General features: G+C 41.0%; 5 non-coding genes across 5 annotated transcripts; all 5 read left to right on the top strand.

Moving 5' to 3' along the window:
- Positions 1-81: 81 nt before the first annotated feature.
- Positions 82-176, top strand: trnai-uau (transfer RNA isoleucine (anticodon UAU)). The gene is made up of 2 exons: positions 82-120; positions 141-176. It is a non-coding gene; the product is annotated as a tRNA-Ile (tRNA).
- Positions 177-656: 480 nt separating this feature from the next.
- On the top strand, positions 657-750 carry trnai-uau (transfer RNA isoleucine (anticodon UAU)). The gene is made up of 2 exons: positions 657-694; positions 715-750. It is a non-coding gene; the product is annotated as a tRNA-Ile (tRNA).
- A 601-nt stretch (positions 751-1351) lies between these two features.
- Positions 1352-1445, top strand: trnai-uau (transfer RNA isoleucine (anticodon UAU)). Its single transcript has 2 exons — positions 1352-1389; positions 1410-1445. It is a non-coding gene; the product is annotated as a tRNA-Ile (tRNA).
- Positions 1446-2122: 677 nt separating this feature from the next.
- trnai-uau (transfer RNA isoleucine (anticodon UAU)) lies at positions 2123-2216 on the top strand. Its single transcript has 2 exons — positions 2123-2160; positions 2181-2216. It is a non-coding gene; the product is annotated as a tRNA-Ile (tRNA).
- Positions 2217-2357: 141 nt separating this feature from the next.
- trnai-uau (transfer RNA isoleucine (anticodon UAU)) lies at positions 2358-2451 on the top strand. The gene is made up of 2 exons: positions 2358-2395; positions 2416-2451. It is a non-coding gene; the product is annotated as a tRNA-Ile (tRNA).
- The last annotated feature ends 11095 nt before the right edge of the window (positions 2452-13546 follow it).

The following is a 13546-nucleotide window of genomic DNA, read 5'->3' as shown; positions in this document are numbered from 1 at the left end:
CTTTCAACAATGTGAAGTCTTATTAAAATTGGGAATTTTTGCAAATGTATTTTAAGATCTTTTATCACCAAGGAAAAGCAAGCTCCAGTGGCGCAATCGGGTCAGCGCGCGGTACTTATAAGACAGTATGCAGCAGGGCAATGCCGAGGTTGTGAGTTCGAGCCTCACCTGGAGCAAATAATATAGTTTCTCCAGTGGCGCAATCTGTCGGCGCAAGTTACTCATGAGGCAGTTTGCAGCTAGCCAATGTCGTTTCAGCCTCACCTAGAGCATGGATTTCACTTTCAACAATGTGAAGTCTTATTAAAATTGGGAATTTTTGCAAATGTATTTTAAGATCTTTTATCATCTAAGGAAGAGCAGGCTCCAGTGGCGCAATCGGTCAGCGCGGGGTACTTATAAGACAGAATGCAGCTTAGCAATGCCGAGGTTGTGAGGTCGAGCCTCCCCTGGAGCAAATAGTATAGTTTCTCAAGTGGCACAATCTGTCGGTGCAAGTTACTCATTAGGCAGTTTGCAGCAAGCCAATGTCGTTTTAGCCTCTCCTAGAGCAAAGCTTTCGCATTCTAAATAACTTTCAACAATGTGGAGTCTTTTTGAGATTGGTAATTTTTGCAAATGTATTTTAAGATCTTTTATCGTCTAAGGAAGACCAGGCTCCAGTGGCGCAATCGGTCAGCGCGCGGTACTTATAAGACAGTATGCAGCAGGGCAATGCCGAGGTTTTGAGTTCGAGCCTCACCTGGAGCAAATAGTTTAGTTTCGCCAGTGGCTCAATCTATCGGTGCAAGTTACTCATTAGGCAGTTTGCAGCAAGCCAATGTCGTTTCAGCCTCACCTAGAACATGGATTTCACATTCTAAAATCTTTCATCAATGTGAAGTCTTATTGAGACTGGGACTTCGTGCAACGCTTCAGTGGCGCAATCGGTCAGCGCGGGGTACTTATAAGACAGTATGCAGCTTAGCAATGCCGAGGTTGTGAGGTCGAGCCTCCCGTGGAGCAAATAATATAGTTTCTCAAGTGGCACAATCTGTCGGTGCAAGTTACTCATTAGGCAGTTTGCAGCAAGCCAATGTCGTTTTAGCCTCTCCTAGAGCATAGCTTTCACAATCTAAATAACTTTCAAAAATTTGGAGTCTTTTTGAGATTGGGAATTTGCGAAAATGCAATTAAGGATCTGTTATCATCTAAGAATTTTAAAGCACCAGTGGCTCAATCTATCGGTGCAAGTTACTCATAAGGCAGTTTGTAGCAAGGCAATGTCGTTTCAGCCACCTAGAGCATGGCTTTCACATTCTAAAATCTTTCAACAATGTGAAGTCTTATTAAAACTGGGACTTTGTGCAATGCTGCAGTGGCGCAATCGGTCAGCGCGCGGTACTTATAAGACAGTATGCAGCAGGGCAATGCCGAGGTTGTGATTTCGAGCCTCACCTGGAGCAAATAATTTAGTTTCTCTGGTGGCGCAATCTATCGGCGCAAGTTACAAATGAGGCAGTTTGCAGGAAGCCAATGTCGTTTCAGCCTCACCTAGAGCATGGATTTCACATTCTAAAATCTTTCAACAATGTGAAGTCTTATTAAAATTTGGAATTTTTGCAAATGTATTTTAAGATCTTTTATCATCTAAGGAAAAGCAGGCTCCAGTGGACCAATAGGTCAGAGCGTGGTACTTGTAAGACAGTATGCAGCCTGGCAATGCTGAGGTTGTGAGGTCGAGCCTCCCCTGGAGCAAATAATATAGTTTCTCCAGTGGCTCAATCTGTCGTTGCAATTAACTGGTAAGGCAGTTTGCAGCAAGGCAATGTCGTTTCAGCCTCACCTTGATTATAGCTTTCACATTCTAAAATCTTTTTTCGATATGAAGTCTTATTGAGATTGGGAATTTGTGAAAATGCAACTTAAAATTTGTTATCATCTAAGCATTTTCAAGCTCAAGTGGCGCAATCTGTCGGTGCAATTTACTCATAAGTCAGTTTGCAGCAAGGCAATGTCGTTTCAGCCTCACCTAGAGCAAAGCTTTCACATTCTAAGTAACTTTCAATAATGTGGAGTCTTTTTGAGATTGGGAATTTGTGCAAATGCAATTTAAGATCTTGTATCATCCAAGCAATTGCAAGTTCCAGTGGCGCAGTCGGTCAGCGCTCGGTACTTATAAGACAGTATTCAGCAGGATATTGCCGAGGTTGTGAGTTCGAGCCCCACCTGGAGCAAATACTTTTGTTTCTCCAGCGGCGCAATCGGTTAGCGCGCGGTACTTATAAGACAGTATGCAGAGTGGCAATGTCGTTTCAGCCTCACCTTAATTTTTGCAAATGTTATTTTAAGATCTTTTATCATCTAAGGAAGAGCAGGCTCCAGTGGCGCAATCGGTCAGCGTGCGGTACTTATAAGACAGTATGCAGCAGGGCAATGCCGAGGTTGAGAGTTCGAGCCTCACCTGGAGCAAATAATTTAGTTCCTCCAGTGTCGGAATCTGTCGGCGCAAGTTACTCAAAAGTCAGTTTGCATTATGCCAATGTCGTTTAAGCCTCACCTAGAGCATAGATTTCACATTCTAAAATCTTTCAACAATGTGAAGTCTTTTTATGATTGGTAATATTTGCAAATGTATTTTAAGATCTTTTATCATCTAAGGAAGAGCAGGTTCCAGTGGCGCAAGCAGTCAGCGCGTAGTACTTATAAGACAGTATGCAGCAGGGCAATGCCGAGGTTTTGAGTTCGAGCCTCACCTGGAGCAACAAATTTAGTTTCTCCAGTCGCGCAATCTATCGGTGCAAGTTACTCATTAGACAGTTTGCAGCAAGCCAATGTCGTTTCAGCCTCACCTAGAGCATGGATTTCACATTCATAAATCTTTCAACAATGTGAAGTCTTTTTAAAATAGGGAATTTGTGCAAATGTATTTTAAGGTCTTTTATCATCCAAGCAATTGCAAGCTCCAGAGGACCAATAGGTCAGCGCGTGGTACTTATAAGACAGTATGCAGCAGGTTAATGCTGAGGTTGTGAGTTTGAGCCTCAACTGGAGCCAATGATTTAGTTTCTCCAGTTGCGCAATCTGTTGGTGTAAGTTACTCATTAGGCAGTTTGCAGCAAGGCAATGTCGTTTCAGCCTCACCTGGAGCATAGCTTTCACATTCTAAAATCTTTCATCAATGTGAAGTCTTATTGAGACTGGGACTTTGCGCAACGCTGCAGTGGCGCAATCGGTCAGCGCACGTTTCGTATAAGACAGTATGCAGCTTACCAATGCCGAGGTTGTGAGGTCGAGCCTCCACTGGAGCAAAAAATATAGTTTCTCCAGTGGCGCAATCTGTCGGTGCAAGTTACTCATAAGGCAGTTTGCAGCAAGCCAATGTCGTTTCAGTCTCACCTAGAGCATGGATTTCACATTCATAAATCTTTCAACAATGTGAAGTCTTATTAGAATTGGGAATTTTTGCAAATGTATTTTAAGATCTTTTATCATCTAAGGAAGAGCAGGCTCCAGTGGCACTAACGGTCAGTGTGCAGTACTCATAAGACAGCTTTCAGCAGGGCAATGTTGAGTTTGTAAGTTCAAGCCTCACCTGGAGCATAGCTTTAAGATTAAAAAGCTCTCATTCATGTGAAAAGGTGATGAGTGAACTTCTCTCCTGTGTTGTCTGAACACTGTTATACCAATTTATCTTCAACAGACCAGTGCCCCTGTGGTGCAATCCCTTACTGTCTGATAGTTACAAGACTGTTTGCAGTAGGGTAATTTTGATTTTTTCGAGATGAAAAAAGTTGTGTCACAAATGACATGCGATACATTTAAACTATGCACTATGCATTCAACCATCTAGTCAACTTGGCTCCTGGAGGGCCAGTGTCCTCTACAGTTAAGTTCCAACCCTAATCAAACACACCTGACCTAGCTAGTTAAAGTCTTCAGGGCTACTGAAAAGTAATGACCAGGGGCCTCATGAATCAACGCTGCGTATGCACAAAAACATTGCGCACGCCAGCTTTCATGCTCAAGGTCGGATGTACTAGCAGTGAAATTAACGTGATAATGTGCGTTCATCCACATCAACTTCATGTCTGGTGTACATTTCTCGTGTTTTTTGTCCTTTGGGGACTCTTATAGGCAATGAAGTGAAGTTCCAAACAAATAGATTAACAAATCATTAGACAAGTCTATCGCACCACCAGCTGTGAGAAACATTTCGATTCATTTGTAATTTATAAAACAATTGACACACTATTCTCACACGAGCCTTATGGTAATATGCTATCAATTATGCAATTAAGAAAGAGCATATAAAAGCATGAGCAAATTAATACAACACTTAGTCCATGACAATGGCAGCGTTAGCCTTATTAAAGGAGATTGCTAATGGCAGAATCCGAAGAGAACGAGTTTTTATGGACCATACTGATTTTCTGGCCCACGATGATGACTGGCTTATCAGCCGATTCAGATTTCCAAGGGCTATCCTCTTGGAACTTTGCACTGAGTAGGGTCCGAATTTGGAGAGAGAGACAGCGAGGAGCCACGCATTGCCCATTACCTTACAGGTGCTGAGAACACTTGGTTTCCTTGCAACTGGCTCTTTCCAAAGGGAACTGGCAGACCGCTCAGCAATAAGCCAGTCGTCTTTGAGCCGCGCAATGCCAGCTGTATGGGATGGGATCATCCACATGTCTACCAGGTACAGTTGAAAGAAAAAGTATGTGAACCCTTTGGGCTTACTTGGATTTCTTCATAAATTTGGTCATAAAATGTGTTCTGATCTTCATCTAAGTCACAACAATAGAGAAACACAGTCTTCTTAAACTAATACCGCACAAACATTATACGTTTTCATGTTTTTATTTAACACAACATGTAAACATTCATATTGCAGGGTGGAAAAAGTATGTGAAACCCTAGGCTAATGACTTCTCCAAGAGCTAATTGGAGCCAGGAGTCAGCCAACCTGGGGTCCAATCAATGTGATGAGATTGGATGTGTTGATTAAAGCTGGCCTGTCCAATAAAAAACACACACCAGTTTTGAGTTTGCTGCTCTGAAGAAGCGTTGTCTGATGTGAACCATGCCTCGCACAAAAGAGCTCTCAGAAGACCTACGATAAAGAATTGTTGACTTACATAAAGCTGGAAAGGGCTACAAAAGTATATCTAAAAGCCTTGATGTCCATGTGTCCACGGTAAGACAGATTGTCTACAAATGGAGAAAGTTCAGCACTGTTGCTACACTCCCTAGGCGTGGTCGTCCTGTAAAGATGACTGCAAGAGCAGAGCAGAATGCTCAATGAGTTGAAGAAGAATCCTAGAGTGTCAGCTAAACACTTACAGAAATCTCTGGCACATGCTAACATTATTGTTGACAAATCTACAATAAGGAAAACATTAAACAAGAATGGACTTCATGGGAGGACACCACGGAGGAAGCCACTGCTGTCCAAAAAAAACATTGCAGCACGTTTGAAGTTTGCAAAAGAGCACCTGGATGTTCCAAAGCACTACTGGCAAAACATTCTGTGGACAGATGAAACCAAACTTGAGTTGTTTGGAAAGAACACACAACGCTATGTGTGGAGAACAAAAGGCACAGCATACCAACATCAAAACCTCATCCCAACTGTGAAATATGGTGGAGGGGGCATCATGGTTTGGGGCTGCTTTGCTGCCTCAGGCCCTGGACGGATTACTGTCATCGATGGAAAAATGAATTCCAAAGTTTATCAAGACATTTTGCAGGAAAACTTAAGACCATCTGTCCGCCAATTGAAGCTTAACAGAGGATGGACGATGCAACAGGACAACGACCCAAAGCATAGAAGTAAATCAACAACAGAAAGGCTTCAACAGAAGAAAATACGCCTTCTGGAGTGGCCCAGTCAGAGTCCTGACCTCAACCCGATTAAGATGCTGTGGCATGACCTCAAGAGAGCGATTCACACCAGACATCCCAAGAATATTGCTGAACTGAAACACTTTTGTAAAGAGGAATGGTCCAAAATTTCTCCTGACCGTTGAGGTCTGATCTGCAACTATAGGAAACGTTTGGTTGAGGTTATTGCTGCCAAAGGAGGGTCAACCAGTTATTAAACCCAAAGGTTCACATACTTTTTCCACCCTGCACTATGAATGTTTACATGTTGTGTTCAATAAAAACATGAAAACGTATAATGTTTGTGCGGTATTAGTTTAAGCAGACTGTGTTTCTCTATTGTTGTGACTTAGATGAAGATCAGAACTCATTTTATGACCAATTTATGAAGAAATCAAAGTAAGCCCAAAGGGTTCACATACTTTTTCTTTCAACTGTATATAAGGTTCCCATACGATGCAGTTGACAAGTCAAACATTAAAGCGCAATTTACAGCGATAGCCGGTTTTCCTAATGTAATCGGAGTGATCGACTGCACACACATTGCTATACAGGTGCCATCTGAGGAATAATTTGCATATGTGAACCGGAAACATTTCCATTCAATAAATGTGCAGATAATATGTGACGCACAAATGCGCCTGACAAATATTGTGGCAAGGTGGCCTGGGTCAACCCATGATTCATTCATACTTACAAACAGCATGGTTGGGATGAGGCACGGTGTGGCAGGGTGCGCAATGGGTGGCTTCGTGGTGAGTGATGCACTTAAAGTTATGTTTCTGTATAAAAAATATTAAAATTATTCAACTGCCAATCAGGAGACCGCGGTTATCCACTAAAGGCGTGGTTGTTAACCCCCCTCACCAACCCACAAACTGACGGAGAGCGCAGAAACAATGATGCCCATTCTCGCACTAGGTCAGTTGTTGAGCGGGCGATTGGGCAGCGGAAATGTCGGTGGTGCTGCCTTGACAGGACCGGGGGGATGCTGCTATACCGCCCTGACAAGGTGTGCTGCATCGTGCTTGGCCTGTAGTGTGCTGCACAACGTTGCGTACAGGCACGGCATACCAATTGCTGAGGTGGTGGCACCACCAGATGACCCCGACCCAGGACCAGTGCATGTGCAGCCCAACCAACAAGCCATTCAGGCCCGTCAACATGTTATTGCGACAATATAAATGGTAATCAGACACAATGTTTATTTTTTGACCAATTCCTTTAATGAATTTGCTGTTGTGATTCCAGAACAGCATGCGTCAAGACGCGGCCAGACGGACGGGACTCAGCACTGGGGGGAGTACTGGAAACGCCGGAGACGTTATACAAAAAGGGCTCTGGCTGCTCCGGAAGGGCGGTGTAGCTGTCACAGATAGTGTAGTTTCTTGCTGAATATTTGTGTCCCTTTTTGAAAGTTTTTTGTTATTGGTTTGTTCTATATCTTATGCAATACTTGAATACTTATTTGGGAGTATATTTGATTTGCATGATAGTTTGGCAATAGTGACACCTACTGGAGAAAATGACTACCATGAGACGTACTGGTCATGTGATTTGATTTTTGCGTGAACACCAGAAAAGTAACAGAGAAACACGAGGTGTAGCACACGAATTGAGAGGTGTAAAATTGAGAAGATTGTTGATCAAAATATGTCTCCTAATGTCTCCTGAATCCTGATTTGGAAAGCACACGGTATGTTGATATATCTTGGTTACGGTTTATTTGTATATTTGTTCAGTTTAATAAGCTATATTGAACGACGTCATGGCAAAATCATTTCATCACGAATTTGATTGTAAATTTGGTTTATTTTCAGTTTTTTACGGTGTACATTTGATGTTTGTGATGTTGATTGTCCTGATTCAAGAGAGGAAGACACTTCAATAAAGAAAAAAGACATCGAAGGCATCAGTTGAAGCGTGGTTTTTCTGCTCAAGGAGAAAACATTTAGGAGCCGTTAAAGGCGGAGTCTGAGTGTGTGCCAGTGGACGTTCCTGCTGTTGCACCACACAAATCTAAATAAACACAGGCACTTGTGAACTGTGATTTTAGTTTGTTCATTAATAATGGGTACACGTATTTGGCATAAATGCAAATGATATGTAAAATATGTAGTGTAATTGAGTTAGATTGCATGCATTTAGAAATAATTGCAGGCTGGTGTGTACCAACGTTAAGCAAATAAATAAGTAGTACATCCGAGTCTCCCACAGCAACGGATACGACTCCAGAGAGTGAAGTGTCGCCCACAATAGAGGCAACTCTCTGCTTAAAGGGTGTGAGTTCATTGACTTCTGTACCACCACCTGTTCTGCCCACACTTTGTCGGTGCGCAGCAGTTCTCTGCTTGACTTCCACTTTTATATTAGACCATTTCTTTTTAATTTCATTTAAAGTGTGATTTTCCGATCCCACCGCGTTGACGCCGTCAGCCAAACTCTCCCACTCATTTTTTTTCCTTTTGTTATTATTTCCGGTGGACAAAGTTCCAAATAAAATATTTCTTCTAACTTTTACCTCTGACAGTAGCACCTCAAATTCACATTTCGTAAATTTTCATTTCTTGGTGCTTGTTTTTTTTTTGCATTTTCTTGCTGCTTGGTTTTGCCAAAGTGGACTCATTACCATATTCAAATTGATTTGATTGAGGGAGGAGACAGAGTGCTGTCCATGTGCAAGTTGAATTCAACGCAAGTCTTTGTACATGAGTCCCCAGGTGTGTTGGATTTGGGTTGGAACTAAACTATGCAGATCACTGGCCCTCCAGGACCAGAGCTGAGTAGCCTTGATCCTGTGTATGAATTCATACAAGAGTAGTTTCGACCCAAATGGAATACTAAATGCTTTTATTATTACCTGAAGTGTGCACGGTTTTCCAGACGAGGGCAAATGACGTTAATCTCACAACACAATGCATGTCAATAAAAATCTATTTATAAATCATACATTTACTGTCATTTGAATCTGTTTTTAGAATGACTTCACTCAGCATTAAATTGAAGAATAATCACAGAAGAACTTTGCAGCGTCTGATTGCTGCGCCTCCCTTCAGCTTCATAAATTAAACTGTTGAGTGTGTGAAGTGTCCAGAGTTCCACACTTCATATTTTCGGTTGCATGAGTGCATCATCCGGGTACTTGAAGTGCACTTAATTTTTGAGAAATGTTTAAGTCCCCATGAACTGGAAGTTGCCAACTTTTGAACTTCTGTATTTTGACGCAATTCTGTTTAAAATGGAATTTCTAATGATAAAATAGAAGGTGTGGCTATTGTCTGTCTCTGCAATTTGATTGGATGAATAGAAACATTTAAAACATTTTGGGCTTTTCCACATGGAAGTGAGCATCCCTATGCCCAACTCACTTCAATGGGCTGAGCCATTGAAGTCAACTCTTCGAAGGGTGTGGGGCATTTTTACTGTTCCTCCTGTATTTGTTTCGAACTCCCTTCACAAGGGGAATGGCAGGCCAAATGTTACCTTAAGGACGACACGTATGCACTCTGAATCCGGACCCGTTTTTGAAAATAAACAACATTTTTTATTCTTCTTGTTGTAAATTGTGTAATTATGTTTAATAATTATGTTCACCTTGTTTTTTCACTCAGTTTGGTATTTATAAAGAAAATAACGTTATAGGATAAAGGAAACCTTTAAACAATTAGCTTTTTTTAAATATATTTAACATACTTTCCAATAAACTAAATTATCTTATACTATATACTATATTTTAACCTAAAATAATCTTAAATCATATTTATCACTGACAAAAAATTGTGTTAAACATATGCAAACTAAATGATTTGCTCTTCAAGTGTGCAAAAATGCCGTTTGGAAATGCCCTTTGCATTTTAAGATGGATCTGGCACCAGTCTGACAGTTGAAGGGCAGGAGGCAACGGACGTCCTTAAAGATGGAAAGTCACTACGTGACGGAAAAGCATTTTCAGATTTTGACAGATTTTAAGGGCATACAAATTCTATAAAGAGAACATGCATTGATAAGCTATGTAAAATAAACGCTTCAATTTTTCATCAAAAAAAATTGCATAGTCATTTTTAAGTTCATTGGGACTTTAATGTGAACTATAATGAGACTGGATTATTTTGGATGCGAAATTTGAACGTAGTCCTAAACCCCTAGTCAGTTTACTAGGATTGAAGGCACGTAATCAAAGTATCCCAAAAAATATTTGTAAAAAATCTTTCAAAAGATTATTTAACTTTACCTGGAAAAATAGGCATCACTATATTAGCAAAATTGTCTTAGTGCACAGCAGGGGTGCCGCCAGAAATTCTGGGCCCTATGGAAACCAAAATTTCTGGGCCCCCTACATTTTTTACAGATAAAATTTAACCCAATAAACATGCCCTGTATACTTAAAAAAAGATACTTAGCACATTGCATAGTTAAAATGTCTAAAGATGAGTACAAAGCCTACAAAAACAAGAATTTTTTTTAGAAATATGTACTTGTTTACATAAAGGGAGAACATTTATTATCTCAATTGCAATTGCAAGCACAAGAGAACATTATGTATTGACATATACTTAACATGAACAAGCTTTAGCTGGGTCAAACTGCTCATTCAGGAAACATCAGCTACAGTAGAGACACGTTTTATTCAATTTTATATTATATTTTTCTGGGGCATTTTATTCATATTAAGAACGTCAAGTTTGACAGTATCGATCTTAGCAGCCGCACTGTCACTTCACAGAACACACGACACGGCAAACTAATTTTGTAATTTTTGAAGCGTGTAGATTACTTTTTGTTTTGCGAAGTTATCATCATGTGGCGAACACAGTAGATAAGACGTGTTTAGAGGCTTCAATCTTCGCGAAGTTTCGCGCTCAGGCTCACCTTGTTCGGCTGAGACGGGGACGGGGGGTGGGGGACGTGGGTGTGCAGCATCCGCTGAATCTGTGTCTACGAGACATGATAACCCGTCCCGGAGACAGCAGAGATGTTATTATTGTTGGATGTAAATCATAATTCAGTAATTATTTTACTAAGCTCGCTAGATAAAAGCAGGTCATGTAGCAACAAAAATAAGTTTTGGAATACAGGAATATGGCAAGCTACCTTTCTTTTTGAAAAACTGTGTGACATACTGTCGACTTTGGCGTTCTCTGTCTTCTCTTGACTTCTTTTCCTTCCGTTTTTGTTTCCCTGACTTTTGATGTGACGTGTCTGCGTGTGTCACTGTCTGCGGCAAGTCCAATAAGCAAGAGACGCTACACTAGCGAGCGCAGGTGGAATGAACCATTGTGAGAGGGAGCAGGGAGGGTTGTGACCGAAACAGTAAATACATTATTTGTTTTTTAAATATTAAATCTATGGTCAAAACGGACAAAATACACATTTAGTGCACGAGGGGCCCTAGCATATTTAATGTATGTATTAAAAAAAGAGAAAAGAAATAGGAAAATAAAAAGGGGGTCTGCTCTTCTGGGCCCTAAATCAGGCTGGGCCCTTAGAATCGTCCTAACCTTCCACCCCTTTACGGCGCCCATGGTGCACAGTTACGAAGAAGGGGGATTACATTTTATCGACTTAGAAATAATGAATAGTGTTTTAAAAACTCAATAGTTAAGATTGTTTATTTGTAACACGAACTGTTTATGGTTTACTGTATCTTCTTCAATATTTAGAAAAGTAGGTGGCTTGGAATTTTTGAATAGATGTGACTTTGATTTGTCCATTTTACCTCTTAAATTGTCTGCATTTCATCAACAAGTTCTCCTGTGTTGGAAATTGGCATATTCTCACAACTTTAGTCCACACAAAACTTAAAACAACACAATATATAAAAAAAATCCCTATTGCAGATGATGGACAACTATGGTAATGTACTCAATTACAATGATTTCTGTTTAATGGATTTGTATGTCACCCTCAAGAATTTTATAATGGGATTAAGGCCATACCAAAAAACGTAGTATTACTACTTAAAGGGATTCTTTCACATTACTCTGTGACATTCTCTATCCCATCTCCTTGTCTGGGTTAATTGTTTATTAGGTCAAATTTGATAAATGTAACAACAAATATATTAGAAGTGTCTTCATTGATAAACTTCATCCAAATAGATTTAAGCGATATTATGTTTTCAAAGAATTTAACCCCAAGGAGGTACAGGAGATGAGAATGAATTATTTTACCTTTCCAGGTCTCCCCAAAGTGAAAGAACTGCACTTCAAAATAATAAATGATATATACCCATCTGAAGAATTTATCGGATAAAAAATTGATGTTGGAGATAACTCTTCAATTCTGTGAAATTGATATTGAAACCACTGAACTTATTATTTTTTTACTGTGATTACTCAAAGCTGTTTTGGACTCAATTGTGACCGAGACTGCATTGCTGTAGGTCACAGAGGCACTGTGGCTAGCCATGGCAGAATCTAAATCCTCGGTCCTGATTCTGCTAGACCTATCTGCAGCGTTTGACACTGTCACACACCTGATATTGCTAGTAACCCCGCCATCGCTAGGAATCTCCGGCTCTCCTCTGCGCTGGTTCAAATCCTACCTCTCCAGCAGATACTTCAGAGTGTCATGGAGGGGCACGCTGTCCACTGCTCACCACATAATCACTGGGGTCCCTCAGGGATTGGTGCTTGGACTGCTGCGTTTTTCCATCTACACAACATCCTTGGGACCCATCATGGCTTCTCGTTTCACTGTTATGCTGACAACACCCAGATCTATATCTCGTTTCACCCAGATGATACCACTGTAGCAGCTCGCATCACAGCATTCCTCGAGGACATCTCAGCTGGGATGAAAGTGCATCACCTCCAGCTGAACCCTGGCAAGACGGAACTACTCGTCTTTCCGGGAAACTCATTGTGCAACACGATCTCACCATCCATCTTGGCAATACCACAATCACTCCTTCCAAAACAGCCAGGAACCTCTGAGTCATATTTGATGAACAGCTGTCCTTCAATGATCGCATTGCAAAGACAACACAGTCATGCAGATATGTCTTATTCAACATTAGGAAGGTAAGACCCTATATCACTGAGCATGCGGCACAACTCCTTGTCCAGGCACTGGTGATCTCAAGGTTGGACTACTGCAATGCTCTCCTTGCTGGTCTTCCTGCAGAGGCTATCAAACCACTTCAGCTGGTTCAGAACGCAGCAGCACGCCTCGTCTTCCAACAGCCATAAAGGGCTCATGTGACACCCCTTTTGATCTCTCTCCACTGGCTACCGGTCGAAGCCCGTATCAGATTCAATTCACTAATACTTGTATACAGGACTATCACTTGATATGCAACGGCTTACTTTCACAACCCTCCTGCACTCCTACACCCCTTCAAGATCCCTGCGTTCAGCAAACCATCGGCGTCTTGTATTGGCTTACCATAAGGGCAGTAAATCACTTTCCCGCTCATTCTCATTCACAACTCCTTCATGGTGGAACATTCTTCCTTACTCGGTCCGGTCAACCACATCTCTCACAACATTCAAAAAACTACTTAAAACCCATTTCTTCCTTGATTACTTGACAGACAAATGAAAAAATAAAAAAACACTAACTCTTTCTCTCAACAGAGAGTGGTCTAGCTTTTGTTTAAATCTTTGTATTGGCACCTACTGTATAATTGCTCCTGTATGATATATCGCTTATTGCTCTCTAAACTCTTTGTAAAATCACT

Source organism: Triplophysa dalaica, chromosome 13 (genome assembly GCF_015846415.1).
Source record: "Triplophysa dalaica isolate WHDGS20190420 chromosome 13, ASM1584641v1, whole genome shotgun sequence".
Taxonomy (NCBI): Eukaryota; Metazoa; Chordata; class Actinopteri; order Cypriniformes; family Nemacheilidae; genus Triplophysa; species Triplophysa dalaica.
Note: the sequence above shows the minus strand (reverse complement) of the source record. Positions and strands in the feature narration are given on the sequence as shown.